The sequence below is a fragment of the Haliotis rubra genome, unplaced genomic scaffold, assembly GCF_003918875.1.
Source record: "Haliotis rubra isolate DU_JTF1 unplaced genomic scaffold, ASM391887v1 Scf1213, whole genome shotgun sequence".
NCBI lineage: Eukaryota > Metazoa > Mollusca > Gastropoda > Lepetellida > Haliotidae > Haliotis > Haliotis rubra.
In genome coordinates this window covers 78,725-94,902 of record NW_025765130.1, presented here as the reverse complement: position 1 = coordinate 94,902, position 16,178 = coordinate 78,725, and the positions used below count along the sequence as shown (strand labels likewise).

The 16,178-nt window shown below is 37.7% G+C and overlaps 1 long non-coding RNA gene across 1 annotated transcript; it reads left to right on the top strand.

Annotated features, from left to right (window-relative positions):
- Nucleotides 1–1,846: 1,846 nt before the first annotated feature.
- Nucleotides 1,847–14,331, top strand: LOC124265513. Its single transcript, XR_006895471.1, has 3 exons — nt 1,847–1,856; nt 12,156–12,158; nt 14,222–14,331. It is a non-coding gene; the product is annotated as an uncharacterized LOC124265513 (long non-coding RNA).
- Nucleotides 14,332–16,178: the final 1,847 nt, after the last annotated feature.

Sequence of the window (16,178 nt, the reverse complement as noted above, 5' to 3'; positions counted from 1 at the left end):
TTGATACTCATTACCCCAAATCAGCCCACACCACTGGCAGTAGGACCAGGAGGCGGTGGGGGCAGTAAATATTCCTGTCACACACAATTAAAGCAGTAATGGGTGATAAGAATCTTTGCATGATTTGTGAAATTCCAAGAAATTATCCCTCTGCAGATTTGTTTAGTCTCTGAAAATGAAGAAGGTCTCAGGGCTCCTTTTCATTATATTTTATATTTTTTTACTATGAACTTTTTTTCAGTAAAATATGTTCATTTCAGAGACTAGTTGTTAGTCTAGGGATAAACTTGCAAATGGTTTCTCGAGCAACCCTGAAGCTGTATGACAGTGATCGCAAGCTGCCAGGTGCCTTATGGTGCAGGCTAACAGGTTCTTCTGGCATTGGTATGACCCTTCGTGAGTCTTGGTGCGAGTCTCTGGAGTAGTTCATCAAAGGAATCTGGCGGAACTCTCAAGAAATTGAAGAATACCGTTGTATCCTCCATTCTCAGTTCATTCACGAGTCTAGTGTAGTGCCCATATAACGGCCTTCGATCAGCTTGCAGCCATGGTAGAACCCAACGACGACGCGGTCGTCTATGCCTCCTTCTCAGCCTCCTTCTCAGGACAACTTCTTTGAGTGGCATTTTTAGAAGTTGAGAAGTACAATATAGAACGAACTTTATGGATAACAACCTCTTTTTAATTCGTGAATGCGACGTTTTGATACAGATTCTTGTACCGTTGTCAAGCATTCCTGCTAGACAACGGTACAAGAATCGGTATCGAAACATCTCCTGCTTGACAACGGTACAAGAATCTGTATCGAAACGTCGCACTCACGAATAAAAAGAAGTTGTTATCCATAAAGTTTGTTCTATATTGTACTTCTCAAGACCTCAAGGGTCATTGCATCTTTCTGCATAGTTTGTTGCTGCAGTATAAAAACAAAGCCCAGAGGTGCAGCGTTGTGAGGAAGTTGATCCATGACTAGTACCGTCAGGAGGTGCAGCCTGCTTTTATACTCAACTGCCGATTTTGGATAGTGTCGGGAGAGTGTTGGAAGTGTCAGATTAGTGTCAGGTCACCCTTGAATTACAATCCGACTGCAGTCGAATCAGTCGGAGGCTGCCGATGATTATGGCGGACAGACATCAGGCCGCTACCAGTCTTTCATCCGATTAACCCGATCAATGTTGGATCTGTTTTGGATTTTATGGAATAAAGGGACCCCCAAAAAGGATGTCGGGTGAAGTTTCATCGGAACTCATCCGAACGCTAAAACGTTCGCAAAATTGGGATCAGATGGGCTTCAGATGAGGTTCTGATGGTCAGTGGAATGGGGGTGTTAGCGCATCATGAATCAAGCCCGTCAATATGTCAGAGTTATTTTCTCGTGATATCAGCCATCAACTCCAATTTCACAGCCTAAATTCGTCATGTTCTCTCACGAACACCCACTTTTAATTTAACATCAGAATCAAACGTTCTTGTTTGAACTTCTGGCCCACATATACTCCTGTCACATGGCTAGGGTATCCAGATCGCAAAAAATTCGTCTGTTACTGCGATTACAACGCTGGACCTTAGGATTGTGAATCCAGCTCTGTTACCATCACACTCTGAAGACAACTGATAACGATAAGCGAATAATAGCTACTTATCGATTCAAGATGTTCACCTAGCGGTAGAAAGAGACGGTCCACCAACATTCAACCATATTTTTAATCCCGCAGGAGCAATGGATTGTAAATATGAAGGACCTGGTTCAAACTATCATTTAATAACGTAACCAGCCGGCCAGCCAGCTCAGCGAGCTGTACATAGATGAATAGCTCAGCCGAGATACACACACACACCGCGACTCGCACAACAGCGTGACGCAGCGGACATTTTGCTAAAATTGATTTTTCAGCAATGATGATCTCAGTCGCCAAAGCTATATTTTTTTCCATCATTGCTGGAGCCTTTTAAAAAAGGCACATACAAACATGATCCACAATCAAACACACCAGGGTGTGTTTACCGTACGATAGGGGATGATTCAGACACAAATACATCTATACAGCCCATCTGCGGTCGGAACACCAGTGTCATACTACTGGTTTATACCACCTAACACGGGTTACAACAAGGATGTATTAATTGCTGTATTGATGGCAATACAACTTTTTTGGGCAAAGTACAAAGTTAGCAATTCTTACTTATCTTTAAATAATTCTTGTACCAGGAATATATTTTATGTTTTATCAACTGTTACTTGAAGCCATTTTCTGCTGACTTGGCAATTGTTATTTGTCTTATGAGGAGATGATTCATTGTTAATTAATTGTAATTACACATAAAGTTGAATTACGTTTACCACTGTGTTATCGGTTAGCGTTAAGCGTTCAAAGTTTATAATTTATGCTCACATACAAGGGGTATACTTTGTTTGTGTACTTTATCGTGTTGTTTCGAGGTCACTTAGTTCACAAATCAGTGCAATTCAATACGAAGGTATCAATGTGGCAATACAAAAGAGATTAGAAGTAGAAGTTAAGAGGCAATATAATACAATAGCACACCAATAAATAACTGCGACTGTCAGAAGGTATACTATCTAAGGGGGTGAAGTGGCGTACAATTACTGTCCTCCGAAGAGGGTATCTAAGACAACTTCTTTCCAGTACATTTATTTCTGCTATGCTTTAATCGGAGAACATGTGTTCTTTTAATTTGGCTAATTTAGCAAAAATGGTCAATAGCCGTGGAGGTGTTGTAAATCCTGCTATGGCCCATGCAGGTTGCCATGGTACTGTAACGCTCCATGGTCCCAAGTAAGGTGATCTCTCTTCAGTTTTTGGTGATCAATAGCCTGTTATGTACTGTTGACTTTAGTGCTGTCGTGTTGTGTTAACACACAAGTATTGTACACAGTGTGTAATAATCTGTTTATTTTACTGTCCATTGACATTATTTAATATTATTAACATTCTCTATATGTTATTTATGTGTAATGCTTCTAGTCGCGATATGGATACAAATTCTGCCGATATGACTCTTAATCGTAACTCACTAACTAAATCTGACAATGGTCACAAATCAATGCAATTCAATAAAAAAGTATCACTATGACAATACAAAAGAGAGTGGCAGTTAATCCACAGGCAGTGTAAAACTGAAGCAGTGCTTAAAGCAATGAAGACAATAGTGGTAACATTCATCACTGAGCAGCAATAATCCAACTTGTAACATGGGTTAGACAGGAATATGTGATCATCACACGCAGTGCTAGTCTTCTGATGACTTGCAATGTAATGTTAGACGAGAGGCAATAGCTAGCGCCCCTAGGACATATCATAATATTATGCTGACATAATATGGACTTCTGGAAATGTTCCAGCTTCTTGACCTGCTGCTATTGTGATCCCTATAGCAAGATAGAAACATATTATCATTCAACTTCTATGAAGGATCTTTGGAAAGTGAGAGAGTGAGTGAGTGAGTGAGTGAGTGAGTGAGTGAGTGAGTGAGTGAGTGAGTGAGTGAGTGAGTGAGTGAGTGAGTGAGTGAGTGAGTGAGTGAGTGAGTGAGTGAGTGAGTGAGTGAGTGAGTGAGTGAGTGAGTGAGTGAGTGAGTGAGTGTTAAATTCACATCGGCTGTATTTCAGCCATATCGTGACAAAGGCAATGTCTAAATTCATGATAATTGCATATCAATAATAAACACCCTGTCAACGAAGGACAGTAGAAACAACTAGCCATATCACAGAAACAGAATTTAAAGCCAGATTAAAAATTTGATATAAAATGGACTGTAAATCGGCAGCAGCTGAAAGTGGATCACCATACTAGATCATGGGGACTTACAGTACTTTTGCTACCTGCATGGACCCTAGATGGATCTACATCAACGCTTCAGCTGTTGGTGACTTGGACAAAATTAGTCATGAATAAAACAAACATATAGAATATGGTTGGATTAGATGTACAATAACTGTGCAATACTTGAACCCTTTTTGAGGAGACAAACAGTAACAAACTTTGTTACTAATTCAATCTACCAATTTTAAAATATCATTGATCTATTTACAAAACCGATTATTCACAGTTTATCTCACGATTCTATTTCTTTTTACAAGAACATGATTAAATGTTGATTAGTGTAACATTATGAAAAAGACCATTCCCTTGTGATGGAAAAATCAGTACAGTCAAGTTTTACACAGTGATTCATTATTCACAAGGGATACACAATGCATATCTTGTATTTGCATTTAATGAGGTTTTCAAATCTGGACTGACAACCAAGGTAACTTTAACCGATAGTTGGTTATATCTGATGTAATTTATTGATACCTACCTTGGCGTCCCAGGTCTTTTGCTTTAAATCACAGATGTAGGATGTATCTACGGTTTTGTAATCGGAGAGTGGGATAAAAAGTAGTGTCACAGATTTGTTGATTTCTGGCTCTGCAACAGAATCGGCCATTGTGTTACCAGAAATTGCCCTGTCACCAACGATGTCGCATTGGCCAGTGGCAAGTTCATCATCTGATATTTTATTTTGATTATAAGTGGACACTTAGGAATGAAATCATTTATAGCCTGATGACGTAAAAGAGAGTCAGAAAATATGATTAATTGGTTATGTTTTGTCTGACAATTGATAGATTTCAAAGCTGTTAAAATGGCATTTGCTTCAGAATAGAACATCTACGCAATATTCTGGATCCAGTTACAGTGGCGCTGATAACAGTGTCACCATCCCTGGACAGATCAGTAACTATAGATTTGTAAGTGACATATGTGTTCCTTAACTGAAGATAATATTGTTGATATTGCAGTTGATTTGTATCAGACCAGTGGACTTTCCCGTGGCCAAACAGGCGATGAAAGCAAGCGGAAAGGAGATGTGTTCGCTAAGTTCGTGGCAGAAAGTGAAGGTTTAACAGAATAATACAATACAAAAAGATACGCTGTAGATCACCAGCAACTGTAGGTAGATCATCACATTAAGGACCATGGGGACTGATCGTCCTTTTGCTTCCAGTATGCACCCCAGCTGAATGTACATCATAATATGATAATAATAATATGATTGAATAAAATAGGACTTAAATACCCGCTATTTACACTACTTCAACCCCCTTTGAGGTTACGGCCACTTACAATCATAGTTATGTATTCATTCGACCAAACTTAAAATTATTCAAATCTAATACTTATGAACTACAGTACCTGAGCAAAAATCAGTCTCTTTTATAAAACTAAGAACGACTTCACTAAGGATGAAACTTTGAAATAGTTATCCCATGTGATGGAAACATCGATAGTCAAGCAAGAAATGCTTGGTCGTGATTCTCTCACCACAAGTGATACAAAATGAAGAATACTCTTTATGATAAATAATTTGATTGGTTTCAGATTTCTGTTTATAATGTTAGATCCACCCTTAGCTTTTCTAACTGCCACAGTAAAGAAGAGAACATTTTGGTGAGAGCTATAATTTCAAGATTTATTTGAGCAACTGAAATGTCAGACTGTAATCGTAATCCGAGTGGCGAATAGGAGAATATCTTTTACAGTAGAGTTCTTTATAATGGAGATGAGTCATATGCTGGATTAGATTTCGTAGAAAGCAATGTAGAAAACATTCAACAGGGATAACTTTATTCAACCTTGTCTCAGGGACGGTTCCTTAGCCTCCACATACTGGCTTTGAATCCACGTTCTAAAAGTGCCAAGCTAAGTCTACGTCATTGGTGATGAATTTAATCTAATCATTTTGAATTGGTCTTACAAGCCATAAACTAAGGAGCCGTAATCACGTTTAGAAGGGATGAATCCTGTGTATAGTTGGAAGAAGGTTTTCTTATCCCTCCCTACTTTAATATTGCTGAGTGCGGTGTTAACAACAAACCAACCAACTTCCCTACTTTGAGTTAGAAACATCTTTCAATATTTTTAGGAGGTAAAATGATACACAAAACTAATACCCAAGAGCCTTCCTTCCTTTTTTAAATAGTGGTACCACCTAAAATAGGTAGTTGGTCATTTTCTTTCATTCATAATTTCGACAAAACTGGATATAATTAGATATTATTTTTGAAAATTTAATTCCATTTTCAAAACACCATTTACGGATTTTATCAAAACATAATTGCAGGTGCCTTTCAATGGAATTCGTGCTTCTTCCACGACATTACATATTAAAATCATCCAGAAATAGCGATGGAATCGTTACAAATTTAGATAAACTGTTAATTTAATCTTTATACTATATATTGTGTTAGACAGGGTTAAACCCACTCGGAGACTTGAAACTGCCTGTCGGTTAAAACCTTACATACAAATTGAAGCAACGGCCTCGTAATCCATAGGGCTGGATATTGCCCTGATTCTGATATTGCGATATATTACAACAGTTAAAGAGATATTGCAATACATATTGTGATGTATTGGCTGGTAGGGGTCTGCGTATATCATAAATTCATGATAGCTCTACAACATCATCTTCTTAGTTGCTGTTACACCATACATTCAGGGTCCCCCACCCCCACCCCATTGTGCATGGCCAATGCACAATGGCTAATTGAAGTACTGGCACTAAGTTTTGCCAACATAATGATAAAGGTAATAGCATAACATGGTTTTTATGGTCAGTGTTGTTTGCTTCAACAGAATGCACTTCAATGCAGTATGTCATTCAGATTTAACTCCAATAAAAACATGCGTCATCATGAACTATTAAAAGCTGTAGAAAACATGATTAAGGTGAACAACTTGAGCTTTGTTTCACGTTCATATAAGGGGCAAGTATTAAATGAGGCCAAATGTTCACCGTCGCAGTTTGCACTGTTGATCGTATTTGTGCATTCAGAGGCCTCATGGGCAGCACCATAGCGGGAACATACCGTGTTGTTATTGCAGAATTTTGCCCCATGAATTATTTTTTTCGACATTTGAAGCATTTGGAGTGGATTTGGAACATATACCTCCACTCCGATGTGAAAAATATCCTGCTCTTATAAGTAAGGATCGAATTGGCGCATTGGGGCATTATTCCTGGAACCAGTGTCTTCAACCACCAGGCTCCCGTCCTCACATTAGCACATTCAGTCGCCTCTTACGACCAGCAATAGGATGGACATATTGGGCAAGGTTTTTACATCTATTTTGGAGTCAATGTTAAGAATTTGGACAGATAATACTATTATCATTCATGAGTCTCAGGATGGCTTCAGGAGTAAATATTCCACTGTAGATAATATGTTTCTGCTACAATCTTTGTGTTAAAAGTATCTTCGAAAGTCAAGACATCGGTCTTATGCGGCCTTCATAGATGGTTTAAACATATTTTTATTCTTGAAAGAATCTGGTTTCGTAAAAAAGCAAAGCTTTCCTTTGTTGAATACCTCACCAGTACAAATATAACACAAACAGATCACACAAGAACTAGACAAAAGACAGAATGAAACTGACAAAATGAAAATCTAAAATCGGAACATCGTATGTGCATTGAGAGTTGTAATTAACAACGCGCTCGCAGTTACGTTTCATTACTTTTTGTTAAGATAATTGTTTTCGTTTCGACCGTTTTATCGAAACGTTTAGTCTTGCAAATGAATTGGTGGAGAAACTCTATAATCTTCTTATTTTCTTTTTTGGTAGTTGGCGGTGTTCCGTATGACACAGTTTGGAGGCTGTGACCACTTACATAACAGTATGCATTATTTATGATGGCAGTATATAATTTACATGTAAAGAGATAATGAATAACATTTTCATTGTGGTATCCACAAGCGCATTCAGCATTAGTTGATATATATATATATATCTGTTGACTTTATCCGCATTTAGATCACTGCAGCCGAGCTTGAGACGATTGTGTACAATTTGGCAAAATCGGCTACCATAATTCAGGTCAAGATAATTGTTGGATTCATAATTTATTAACAGAGTTTTAAATTCGCATATTGTATTAGCATTCGCGACGTCGTCAGGCAACGAATTCCAAATTTTAATTGTGTCTGGTAGGAATGATTTTTCATAAGTTTTTTGTCTTACAGTTTATTGTTTGTAACTTGTGATTGTTTCTGAGATTGTATTGACTGTTGTCAGAAACAGTTTTAGGTACAAGTTCACATAAGTAGCCTGGGGCGAGATTGTTATTCATTTTGTAAAAGTTTACCAATTTGATGTCACGCCTTCTTTCTTTTAATGGTTTTCTTTAGTTTCAAGATATAAGTTTTCATGACTAGTTCCACGAACCGCGCCACATATGGTGCGGAGTGCATCTAAGTGTAACCGTTCAAGGAGAAGTGATTGATCAATCGTACAGTTATCCAAAACATAACAACAGTAATCGAATATCGGCATCACGAATTACTTGTACATGGTTTCAAGCGTTTTCCCAGAAAGGCGATATTTGAAACCTCGGAGACAGTTTATCATGGGACTGACTTTGTGAACAATATCTTCAATATGACTTTTCCATGCACAATCTCTCTGAAGAATTATGCCTTGATGTTTATGATTTTGGACTTCTTGTATCGGGGTTTGATGCATGTTTAAGGTCGGAATCCTATCAGTTTTATGCCTGTGAGAAAAAATTACTGTTTCTGTTTTATTAGGGTTAAAGTTAACCTGCCACATTTCTGCCCAGTTTGAGATTCGGTTTAGATCATCATTGAGACAAGCTGCGGCAACATTGTGATCATCTACAATTACATATATTGAGGTGTCATCCGCAAAGAGACGAATGTGACTTTCTATTCCATTTACTATATCGTAGATGTACACAATGAAGAGGAGTGGTCCCAAGACGGAACCTTGGGGGACGCCAGCGAATACAGTTTTATGATCAGAGCAATTTCCAATAATGACAACTATTTGTGATATATTTTCTATGTAACTTTCAAACCAATTCAAAAGAGATCCATCGATACCATAGCTTTTAAGTTTTGATATTATGCCTTTTTGCCAAACTTTATCAAAAGCCTTACTTATATCACAAAAAACGGCTCTGACCTCTTTACCATCATCAAGGCCTTTCGCAATAAAATCATACAAGTAGGTTAACTGATTTGCGGTAGAGTCGCCCGGCATAAAACCCGATTGTAAATTGGTAAGGATATCATTATCTCTGAAGTAATTAAAAACATATTTAAATACACATTTTTCAAAAACTTTAGACAGACAACTCGTAAGCGCGACCGGGCGGTATTTGGAACATTCATTAACACTATTCTTTTTATGAAGAGGTATGACTGACGCTTCTTTCCAGATGGATGGAAATTTAGATTTTTGAAGAGACAAGTTAAATAATTTCGTTAGCAAAGGAGATAAACGTTTCGCAGTTGCTCTGAGATATCGATTCCCTAAACCATCTACCCTGTTGCTTTTGATGGATCAAGGGAAAGAAGAATGTCTTGAATCTCTTCCAGTGTAAGATTATTAGAACTAAGTGTATCTGCAGTAGATGCAAATTGGATGTCTGGAGGTTGTAAATCCGGATAGTCTGCTGTAGCTTGGTTTACAAAGAAATCATTTAAAACATTAACAATGACTTTGGGGTCTTCGTAGATAACATCATTTGATATGATTGGCGGAAAGTAGTTGCATTCAGATTTTCTTTAAACATATTGTTTGACCATACGCCACCAAGTCTTAGTACCTACGGATGTATTTATTCTGTCATTTATTCTCAAATCACACTTTCTTTTAGAGTCGCGTATCAAACTGATCACTTTGTTTCTACTTGATCGGAAATTTACCCAGTCGGAAGGACGATTACGTATATTAGCTTTGTTATGGAAACTGTTGCGTTTTCGCATTGCAGAACGGATTTCGTTACATTAAACAGTCTATTCGGTGTTGTGATATTTAAAATATGCTTTACTTTGGTCGTTAGATCTTCAGCTACTTTGTCAATATCAGAAGAAAACATTTCGGCTGCATCAATTTCATTAAGACGTCTACGAGTACGTTCTGTATCCATTGAATTAATGTCGTAGGCAGTTCTTTTAGTTGTTGCCTCAACTTTATTAAGTTTATCTCTTATCGTCATATAGATTGGACAATAATCACTACATACAGGGTCCAAGACGCCTGAGCTAAGCACGTTATTTTCATGTGTAACAAAAATGAAATCAATTAATGTGCTAGAGCTATGCGTAATTCTTGTTGGTGCATTGATAATCTGACTTATCCCATACAAACGCTTCAGTGTTTCAATCTTAATTTTGTTTTCATTTAGAATATCTATGTTAAAAAATCGCCGGTGATAACGGTAAACAGATTTAAATCGATTGCCATTCCAACTGAATGGTCAATCAGATCCCAGTACTGTTCGCTTTTGTCCGCGCGATAAAACGTACCGATGAGATAATTTCTGGTTTTAAATTTTATTTTTTCCCATAACGCTTGTAGACCAGCAATGTCTAATGCTTCCATACTCTCCACACATAAGTGTTGCTTAACACCACGCCGCCGCCTCGTGTTAAACGGTCTTTTCTAAATGGTTTATGAAAACCTTGAATTAGTAAATCGTCTGTATGGACGGTATCATTGAGCCATGTCTCTTGAGCCTTCATAGATTATCGTAAGGCGTTTGATTTTGCAGACAGACAGAAGTTATTGTATGTGTTACATTATAAGGGTGTTGTTGGTAAAATGTGGTGACCGGACAAAATCCACCCGGACAAAATCCATCCCAAAATTGCCACCCCGGACAAAATCCACCTCTTCTTAACAAAAAAATGGAAACCCTTCTCAAATTGCTATTGTTAAATGTTTTAGTTAGTCCTGATCTTTGATCGAGTTGTTTTTCTCATTTGATAGGATTTACGTTTTCCTAATTGGCTGTTGTTCCTAGATGTTGTTTCAAACATTAAAGGTTTCTCCATTTGTCACATTTTGATCACTACTTAATCCTCTTTCATGTATCATTAAGTAGTCTCACACTTTGAGTTTGAGTTTGAGATCATCCTGTTTATTTTAAATGAGTTTGAGATCATTTACTTAAGATAAAGGCTTCTATAGTATATATATAGTTTGTGTCAAAAATGCCACTTCACCATACATCATGGAAGTGATACGGAACAACAAGGGTGGTTAGAAGTTGCTAGATCATGGTTATTCGTACATAAAGAATATATATTTATATATGCAAAAATGTGCTTACGTATGTATTTTGGTTGTTTTTGTTAACGATTATGAATGACTGATATGAATACAATTCATTTCTGTGACTAAACATGTCATTAGTTTTTTTTTCTTAGGGTGGAATTTATTAGGGATGGATTTTGTCCTAGGTTGCAATTTTGGGGTGGATTTGGTCCTGGATTCGTAAAATGTATAATCTCCTGCAAGATATGTATGGTAAAGTCAAGGCATGTATAGCAATGAATAGGTGTAAAACTGAATCGTTTTCAACATCTTGCGGCGTTCGTCAAGGCTGTATGTTAAACCCTGTTCTATTCACTCTAGTCATTAACGAGTCGGCTATAGAATTTAGAAATAATAGTTTAAGAGGTATTTTTGTCACTGATTAAATAGAAGATATTCTCTTGTTATTTACTAATGACGTAGTGTTGGTAGACGATTCAGTTAATGGGTTACAACAAAAATTAGATTTCTTACACAATTATTGTTTGAAGTGGGGTTTAGAGGTTAACTTAGATAAAACAAATATAATAGTGTTTCGAAATGGAGGGTATTTAGAGAGCGTAGAGAAGTAGTATTATTCGGGTAAAGAGGTTAAAATAGTCAGACTCACCTATTACAAATATCTTGGTATTGTATTTTCCTCAAGATTAGTTTGGTCTAAGGCTTGTGAAACTCTTTCAGTTCAAGCTAGGAAGGCTTTGTTCCAAGTTTATGAATTAAATAAAGTTTATCCTAAACTCCCATTTGGTGTAGTCCAGAAAATATTTGATACCAAAACAATGCCTATAATATTATATGGCTCGGAAATATGGGGTTTCACTTTTAGAGGAGATATTGAGAAAGTCCAAAGTATATTTTTGAATATTTCTAAATTGACTCCGACTCGTGTTGTATTGGGTGATGTTGGGAAATATCCAGGTTGTGTAAGTTATTTCAGTCGCTGTGTCGGGTATTGGTGTAGGCTTCTTTGTATGCAACCAGGTCGTTATCCTAAAGCGTGTTACAGAATGCTCAAGTTGTAAGATAGTAATGGTAAAGCAAACTGGGTAACAGGGTTTCGTATGTTATTGTTTTCGGTGGACTTTTCTTATGTTTGGATATCACAGGATTGTGGCAATTATGATATATTTATGCATACCTTTTCGACACGCTGCAAGGATATACAGTTCCAGGATTGGCATGGTAGGCTATCGGAAAGAACTGATTTCGCCTTTCATACTAGCTTTAAATCTTTGTTAGACACTGAACGATATGTCGTAGAACTGTTTAGTCAAAATGATTTATTGCGAATATTTTGTAAATTTAGATTCTAGTCACACAAATTAAAGATTTGTAAATTAAGGTACGATAATAATATTGATACCGACCAACTTTATGCTCTAGTGTTGTAGAAGATGAGTATCACTTTGTATTAGTTTGTCCATTTTATAAGCATCTAGGAGAGCAACTTATCTCTCCTTATTATTTCACGTGTCCTACAAGGGTAAATTTGTATCAGCTGTTAACGTCTAACAATCCTGAACATATACAAAATCTGTCCATATACTTGAAACGAAATCTGCCAACTTGAGCTGCCACGCATACGATATTGAAATGTACTTTCATTTGCTTTTGGCCATGAGGCCTTATCACACAATAAACTTGTCACTTGTCAAAATAGGATGCATTCTGCCCCGGTTCCAGGAAGAGGGGGCGGTGGGGTAGCGTAGTGGTTAAAGCGTTGGCTCGTCACGCCGAAGACCCGGGTTCGATTCCCCACATGGTTACAATGTGTGAAGCCCATTTCTGGTGTCCCCCGCCGTGATATTGCTGGAATATTGCTAAAAGCGGCTTAAAACCACACTCACTCACTCACTCCAGGAAGAGGGAAGAGCGATTAGGGTTATCCAGCACTCACCACGAGGAAGTTGCCATTCACGGGTGACTGTTTCAACTAGTATGTTGAAATTTCAACATATTTCATGCATTTTTAAGATACTCATTTGAAGTATATTTGAAGATATAGCGTACCACGTACAGAATATATGAGAATGATGTACAAATTCTAGTACTCAACCCACAAAAAGTGCTAGAATTTGTACTTTACTCAGAAAGTGTAATCCCAAATGTAACATATGTTGCATTGACCACTTTCTAAATGGCACTGAGTTACCATAGCTCTCGGCCGTGGGAGCCGTGCCAATTGACACTTATCAGAGGGGTACACAAAGTCAGCAGTCTAGACTACCAGCTGTCCGACTTCCATTTTTTGTCGAAGTCGCGGTGGCTAAGCGGGTTAGGCGGCTGACTTTGTTTGCTGGCGATTTGGTGACTGACTCTGAGGGTGTGGTTTCGAATCCCGGATGGGACTCAACGGTGACGTTTTGGAAAGAAATATTATATTTGTATTGTTTTTGCCGCAGCAATTCCAATATTCTCCAAATCACCTGTGCGTTTCTGTTTTTGAAGAATAAATAATAATCAAACCTTCCATTTTACTACAACTACAGTGGACTCTGTATAATCCGACATCTGAATTATCTGACAATCTGTGAATTCCGACATATTCTTTGGGTCCCGGCAGCGTTCTTCTATATTATCATCATTTAAACATTGAAAATCCGACATCTGTACATTCCGAATTCCGACACCATTTTCTGGCCCCCAATGACACTATTAATCTGTACAATCCGACATCCTGTCCCCATATTGGACTAAAATAGCCAATCAACCTGTCAATGGCCAGGTGACAACAAACATCCTGTTACTTGTAATCTCAGCACTTGCTCATTGGGAGGTAATAAGCAGTGTGAGAACGCCTGTACCTTTGTCTTTTTTTTGGGGTGTGTCCCCAGTTTGCCAGCGGGTATTGTTTACAGGTTCCAGGTCACTGCATCGTGCTAATCTCTTAAAACAACAGGTGATCACACCGTGAGGACCTAGGTATGTTTTGGCAAGCATAGGATGAATGGGCTGAGAAATTGAATTCAAGGTCCTGAGTCTTGCCTCGCAGTGTTACGGCTCCAGACTACCTTGTTGAGCTAGTCACCAAGCACAATCCTTCCAGAATGTTAAAAATCGGCAGATAGACACCTTCTCACCATTCCCAGACAGAAACTCCGGGCATTCGGGTTTCGCTCCTTCAGCTATGGTGCTCCACAGTTGTGGAATCAACTCCCGACTGAACTCAAAATGTCTCCCTCCATTGACTCATTTAAAACCCATCTTTTCAGAAAATATTACAATCTATAACTTAACTTTCCAAAAATTTGACCCTCGTTCTAGCATAACCTTTGCTTTGTAAATATTTGTAAATATGTAGCGCTTTGAGCATGCCTTATGTGTTGAATTCAGCGCCTTATAAATACACATAATATTATTATATAAAAGGGATTAATTATTTTGTGAGATCAGTTACCAATGAGTCCGTGGTGTCAACTTGAATTGTCACTGTCAGTCTACAATAGTGGTGGTCCGATTAATTGAAATAATCGAAGATTGGTCGCAGTGACTAAACAACCAAGCAATTTATCATGTTTTCTCATAATCGAACACAAACAAGTCTGGAACACTTGTTTTCATACACAATATTTTTCACAAGGTTGGTTTTGTCTGTTACATTTCATAAGCACTACAAGCTCGTTTCAAGTCATGATTGAATTTATCTTAAGGACTCCAAGAAATTTATGTTCCTGACATACTAGTCATCCATTAAAGATGTGGAATTTTGCCAAAACACCCCAAAAAAGAACTACATTCCTTATTTTTATGTGCATTAACAAATTTCATTAATGACGCTAACCAATTTTTTCGATGATTGATCGGTTGTAATAAACCAATCATCAATTATGAGATTTTAACCAATTCCCAACACTAGTCTACAACGAGGGAGTGCAGAGAAAGGGACAGCCAGGTGTTCAAGAACGGATGGAGACGGCACAGCACAGGTGAATGAATAAATAACTTTGTCTGTGAACGTGCTTCTCGAACACCTGGCTATCCCTTTCTCTGCACTCCCTCGTAACAAACATTGAACTGTGTCAATATTTTAATGATAGTTTGTTATTTTTAGGACAAAACTTCTGCAAAAACCTCACAGAGTGGGTATGATGTTTTGATTATGATCAGCGTTTGATTGAGTATGTTATGTTTATTAGTTTTCAAGTTAGATTGCAATTCATCGGTCCGCTTTTGAGCCAAACGGACTGTAATTGTACTTACTTTTCATCGATGCAAATAAGAACAATAAGTTATCTGCAGTAGACGAGCATCATTTACATGTGTACACACTTCCAAGGATATGTGTTGAAACGGGAACATGTTTTGCTAAAATTGTTATTCCCACAAACAAAAGTTTTACAATCGTTATTATTCAGTGGTCCATGCATGTATACATAGTTTGCATGGACTTAGTGGGATCTGTAGATCGTGGGTTCGAGTTCCATTGTTTTCCCTCATTCAGTGCGAATTAAGATGTAGTGACAAATAAACCCAAACGATATCTTTAGTAGGGCTGGATATTGCCCTGATTCTCATATTGCGATATATTGCAATAATTTAAGTGATATTGCAATATATATTGTAATATATTGAATGGAGGGTTTCTGCCCAAGTGCGTACATCATAAATTCTTAATAGCTCTGTGTGAGCGCGACATTATCTTCTTAGTTGCTGTTACACCATACTTTCAGGCTCCAAGTCCTCATTGTGCATGGCTGTATGCCAATGGTTTACAGATAAATAAAATGATATAGAACCTTAATGTGTCTTAGAAGATAAAGCTACTGCTTTTCAATTTTGCGGTCCTTTATCGTTGATTTAAGACCGCTAAATTAAACATTAAGCCGGTCTTAAATCAACGATAAAGGACCGCAAAATTGACAACAGAGTAGCTTTATCTTCATTCTAGCACGACTGAAAAGCGTTCTAAAACCGAACTGTTTGGCGTCCAAGAACACAAGGCATGAAGGGGCCTTTTTCCTGGAAATCGCTTGGAATCGTTCCGTTGCAATTGAGGGACAGGTTGTGTAATGAACAAAATAAGACATTTTCAACAACATAAATGCT